Here is a 6,425-nt window from a genome sequence, read left to right on the forward strand (position 1 = left end):
AAGAGTCCAATCATCATAATTTTTCAATATGTTATTCAATAATTCCTCAGCTTGTCCAACAATTCATTCCCTGAAAACACAACCAGCACAACTATCTAGGAAGTCCCTAGAAGAATTGGTTAGTCCATTATAGAAGATATTAAGTATTTCATTTTTCTTAAGAGGATGATCAGGCAAAGCAATAAGTAACTGGCAAAGCCTCCCCCAAGCTTGTGGGAGACTCTCTTCTTTAGTTTGCCCAAAGTTAAATATTTCCTGTAAGACAACTTGTTTCTTATGAGCAAAGAAATATTTTTCAGAGAAGTAATAAATCATATCCTGGGGACTACGCACACAACCAGGAGCAAGAGTATTATACCCAGCTTTGGCATCACCCTTTAATGAGAAAGGAAATAATTTGAGAATAAAGAAATAGCGAGTTTTCTCATCATGAGTAAAAAGGGTGGCTATGTCATTCAACTTAGTAAGATGTGCCACAACAGTTTCAGTTTCATAACCATGAAAAGGATCAGATTCAACCAAAGTAATTAACTCTGGGTCGACAGAGAATTCATAATCCTTATCATCAATAAAGATCGGTGAAGTAGCAAACTTAGGATCATATTTCATTCTAGCATTCAGAGATTTTTCTTTATACTTGCATAATAATTTCTCTAGATCATCTCTATCCTTAGAAGCAAGAATATCTCTAGTTGTCTCCTCATTCATAACATAACCTTCCGGTACTTTAGGCAATCCATATCTTGGAAGGCTAGTTCTAGCATGTGTTTCAGGAGTTTTAGTTTCAAGCTCATCATCAGATTCAACAACATCATGTTGTATTACTCTAGCAATTTGTTCATCAAGAAATTCACCAAGTGGCACATCATCATTATCAAGCAAGGTACTAGCATCATCATAAGCATTACCCACAGCAGAAGTAGCATCATCAATAACTTGCAACATATCAGAATTGATAGCATTGTTGGAAATATGCCCTAGAGGCAATAATAAATGGTTATTATTATATTTCTTTGTTCATGATAATTGTCTATTGTTCATGCTATAATTGTGTTATCCGGAAATCGTAATACATGTGTGAATACATAGACCACAACGTGTCCCTAGTAAGCCTCTAGTTGACTAGCTCGTTGATCAACAGATAGTCATGGTTTCCTGATTATGGACATTGGATGTCATTGATAACGGGATCACATCATTAGGAGAATGATGTGATGGACAAGACCCAATCCTAAGCATAGCTCAAAGATCGTGTAGTTCGTTTGCTAGAGCTTTTCCAATGTCAAGTATCTTTTCCTTAGACCATGAGATCGTGCAACTCCCGGATACCGTAGGAGTGCTTTGGGTGTGCCAAACGTCACAACGTAACTGGGTGACTATAAATGTACACTACGGGTATCTCCGAAAGTGTCTGTTGAGTTGGTACGGATCGAGACTGGGATTTGTCAGTCCGTATGACGGAGAGGTATCTCTGGGCCCACTCGGTAATGCATCATCATAATGAGCTCAATGTGACTAAGGAGTTAGCCACGGGATCATGCATTACGGTACGAGTAAAGAGACTTGCCGGTAACGAGATTGAACAAGGTATTGGGATACCGACGATCGAATCTCGGGCAAGTAACATACCGATTGACAAAGGGAATTGTATACGGGATTGATTGAATCCTCGACATCGTGGTTCATCCGATGAGATCATCGTGGAACATGTGGGAGCCAACATGGGTATCCAGATACCGTTGTTGGTTATTGACCGGAGAGGCGTCTCGGTCATGTCTGCATGTCTCCCGAACCCGTAAGGTCTACACACTTAAGGTTCGGTGACGCTAGGGTTGTAGAGATATTAGTATGCGGAAACCCGAAAGTTGTTCGGAGTCCCGGATGAGATCCCGGACGTCACGAGGAGTTCCGGAATGGTCCGGAGGTGAAGAATTATATATAGGAAGTCCAGTTTCGGCCACCGGGAAAGTTTTGGGGGTTATCGCTATTGTACCGGGACCACCGGAAGGGTCCCGGGGGTCCACCGGGTGGGGCCACCTATCCCGGAGGGCCCCATGGGCTGAAGTGGGAAGGGAACCAGCCCTTAGTGGGCTGGGGCGCCCCCCCTTGGGCCTCCCCCTGCGCCTAGGGTTGGAAACCCTAGGGGTGGGGGGCGCCCCACTTGGCTTGGGGGGGGGGGAAGCCACCCCCCTTCCCCCTTGGCCGCCGCCCCCCTTGGAGATCTGTTCTCCCAGGGCCGGCGCCCCCCCCCCAGGGGTCCTATATATAGTGGGGGGGAGGGAGGGCAGCAGCACGACAGCCCCTGGCGCCTCCCTCTCCCCCTGCAACACCTCTCCCTCTCGCAGAAGCTTGGCGAAGCCCTGCCGAGATCCCGCTACTTCCACCACCACGCCGTCGTGCTGCTGGATCTCCATCAACCTCTCCTTCCCCCTTACTGGATCAAGAAGGAGGAGACGTCGCTGCTCCGTACGTGTGTTGAACGCGGAGGTGCCGTCCATTCGGCACTCGGTCATCGGTGATTTGGATCACGGCGAGTACGACTCCATCAACCCCGTTCATTGGAACGCTTCCGCTCGCGATCTACAAGGGTATGTAGATGCACTCCTTTCCCCTCGTTGCTAGCCATAGATGGATCTTGGTGATGCGTAGGAAATTTTAAAAATTCTGCTACGATACCCAACAGTGGTATCAGAGCCAGGTTTATGCGTAGTTACTATGCACGAGTAGAACACAAAGCAGTTGTGGGCGTAGATGTTGCCAATTCTTCTTGCCGCTACTAGTCTTATCATGTTTCGGCGGTATTGTGGGATGAAGCGGCCCGGACTGACCTTACACGTACGCTTACGTGTGACAGGTTCCACCGACTGACATGCACTAGTTGCATAAGGTGGCTAGCGGGTGTCTGTCTCTCCTACTTTAGTCGGAACGGATTCGATGAAAAGGGTCCTTATGACGGGTAAATAGAAATTGGCATATCACGTTGTGGTTTTACGTAGGTAAGAAAGGTTCTTGCTAGAAACCTATACAAGCCACGTAAAAAAAACTTGCAACAACAATTAGAGGACGTCTAACTTGTTTTTGCAGCATGTGCTATGTGATGTGATATGGCCAGAAGATGTGATGAATGATATATGTGATGTATGAGATTGATCATATTCTTGTAATAGGAATCACGACTTGCATGTCGATGAGTATGACAACCGGCAGGAGCCATAGGAGTTGTCTTTATTTTTTGTATGACCTGCGTGTCATTGAATAACGCCATGTAAATTACTTTACTTTATTGCTAAACGCGTTAGCCATAGAAGTAGAAGTAATCGTTGGCGTGACAACTTCATGAAGATACGATGATGGAGATCATGGTGTCATGCCGGTGACGAAGATGATCATGGTGCCCCGAAGATGGAGATCAAAGGAGCAAAATGATATTGGCCATATCATGTCACTATTTGATTGCATGTGATGTTTATCATGTTTTGCATCTTATTTGCTTAAGAACGACGGTAGTAAGTAAGATGATCCCTTATTATAATTTTAAGAAAGTGTTCCCCCTAACTGTGCACCGTTGCAAAGGATCGTTGTTTCGAAGCACCACGTGATGATCGGGTGTGATAGATTCTAACGTTCGCATACAACGGGTGTTGACGAGCCTAGCATGTACAGACATGGCCTCGGAACACACGCAATACACTTAGGTTGACTTGACGAGCCTAGCATGTACAGACATGGCCTCGGAACACGGAGGACTGAAAGGTCGAGCATGAGTCGTATAGAAGATACGATCAACATGGAGATGTTCACCGATCTTGACTAGTCCGTCTCACGTGATGATCGGACACGGCCTAGTTAACTCGGATCATATTTCACTTAGATGACTAGAGGGATGTCTATCTGAGTGGGAGTTCATTGAATAATTTGATTATATGAACTTAATTATCATGAACTTAGTCTAAAATCTTTACAATATGTCTTATAGATCAAATGGCCCACGTTGTCCTCAACTTCAATGCGTTCCTAGAGAAAACCAAGCTGAAAGATGATGGCAGTAACTATACGGACTAGGTCCGGAACCTGAGGATCATCCTCATAGCTGCCAAGAAAGATTATGTCCTAGAAGCACCGCTAGGTGAAGCACCAATCCCAGAGAACCAAGAAGTTATGAACGCTTGGCAATCACGTGCTGATGATTACTCCCTCGTTCAGTGCGGCATGCTTTACAGCTTAGAACCGGGTCTCCAAAAGCGTTTTGAGAAACATGGAGCATATGAGATGTTCGAAGAGCTGAAAATGGTTTTCCAAGCTCATGCCTGGGTCGAGAAATATGAAGTCTCCGACAAGTTCTTCAGCTGTAAAATGGAGGAAAATAGTTCTCTTAGTGAGCACATACTCAGAATGTCTGGGTTACACAACCGCTTGTCTCAGCTGGGAGTTAATCTCCCGGATGACGCGGTCATTGACAGAATCCTTCAGTCGCTTCCACCAAGCTACAAGAGCTTTGTGATGAACTTCAATATGCAGGGGATGGAAAAGACCATTCCTGAGGTATATTCGATGCTGAAATCAGCGGAGGTGGAGATCAGAAAGGAACATCAAGTGTTGATGGTGAATAAAACCACTAAGTTCAAGAAAGGCAAGGGCAAGAAGAACTTCAAGAAGGACGGCAAGGGAGTTGCCGCGCCCGGTAAACCAGTTGCCGGGAAGAAGTCAAGGAATGGACCCAAGCCTGAGACTGAGTGCTTTTATTGCAAGGGAAGTGGTCACTGGAAGCGGAACTGCCCCAAATACTTAGCGGACAAGAAGGCCGGCAAGACCAAAGGTATATGTGATATACATGTAATTGATGTGTACCTTACAGTACTCATAGTAGTTCCTGGGTATTTGATACCGGTGCGGTTGCTCATATTTGTAACTCAAAACAGGAACTGCGGAATAAGCGGAGACTGGCAAAGGACGAGGTGACGATGCGCGTCGGGAATGGTTCCAAGGTCGATGTGATCGCCGTCGGCACGCTGCCTCTACATTTACCTACGGGATTAGTTTTAAACCTCAATAATTGTTATTTAGTGCCAGCTTTGAGCATGAACATTGTATCTGGATCTCGTTTAATTTGAGATGGCTACTCATTTAAATCCGAGAATAATGGTTGTTCTATTTATTTGAGAGATATGTTTTATGGTCATGCCCCGCTGGTCAATGGTTTATTCTTGATGAATCTCGAACATGATGTTACACATATTCATAGTGTGAATACCAAAAGATGTAAAGTTGATAACGATAGTCCCACATACTTGTGGCACTGCCGCCTTGGTCACATTGGTGTCAAAGCGCATGAAGAAGCTCCATGCAGATGGACTTTTGGAGTCTCTTGATTACGAATCATTTGACACGTGCGAACCATGCCTCATGGGTAAGATGACCAAGACTCCGTCCTCCGGAACAATGGAGCGAGCAACCAACTTATTGGAAATCATACATACCGATATGTGCGCTCCAATGAGTGTTGAGGCTCGCGGAGGATATCGTTATGTTCTCACTCTCACTGATGACTTAAGTAGATATGGGTATGTCTACCTAATGAAACACAAGTCTGAAACCTTTGAAAAGTTGAAGGAATTTCAGAGTGAGGTTGAGAATCAACGTGACAGGAAAATAAAATTCTTACGATCAGATCGTGGTGGAGAATATTTAAGTCACGAATTTGGTACACACTTAAGGAAATGTGGAATCGTTTCACAACTCACGCCGCCTGGAACACCTCAACGAAATGGTGTGTCCGAACGTCATAATCGCACTCTATTGGATATGGTGCGATCTATGATGTCTCTTACCGATCTACCGCTCTCATTTTGGGGCTATGCTTTAGAGACTGCCGCATTCACTTTAAATAGGGCTCCGTCGAAATCCGTTGAGACGACACCGTATGAATTATGGTTTGGGAAGAAACCTAAGCTGTCGTTTCTAAAAGTTTGGGGATGCGATGCTTATGTCAAGAAACTTCAACCTGAAAAGCTCGAACCCAAGTCGGAAAAATGCGTCTTCATAGGATACCCCAAGGAAACTATTGGGTATACCTTCTACCTCAGATCCGAAGGCAAGATCTTTGTTGCCAAGAACGGGTCCTTTCTAGAGAAAGAGTTTCTCTCGAAAGAATTGAGTGGGAGGAAAGTGGAACTTGATGAGGTGATAGTCACCCCTTCCGAACCGGAAAGTAGCGCAGCGCGGGAAGATGTTCCTGTGGTGCCTACACCAACTGGGGAGGAAGTTAATGATGATGATCATGAAGTTTCAGATCAAGTTACTGCTGAACTTCGTAGGTCCACAAGGACACGTTCCGCACCAGAGTGGTACGGCAACCCTGTCCTGGAAATCATGTTGTTAGACAACGGTGAACCTTCGAACTATGAAGAAGCAATGGCGGGCCCGGA

The sequence above is a fragment of the Aegilops tauschii genome, chromosome 3 (assembly GCF_002575655.3).
Source record: "Aegilops tauschii subsp. strangulata cultivar AL8/78 chromosome 3, Aet v6.0, whole genome shotgun sequence".
Lineage (NCBI taxonomy): Eukaryota > Viridiplantae > Streptophyta > Magnoliopsida > Poales > Poaceae > Aegilops > Aegilops tauschii.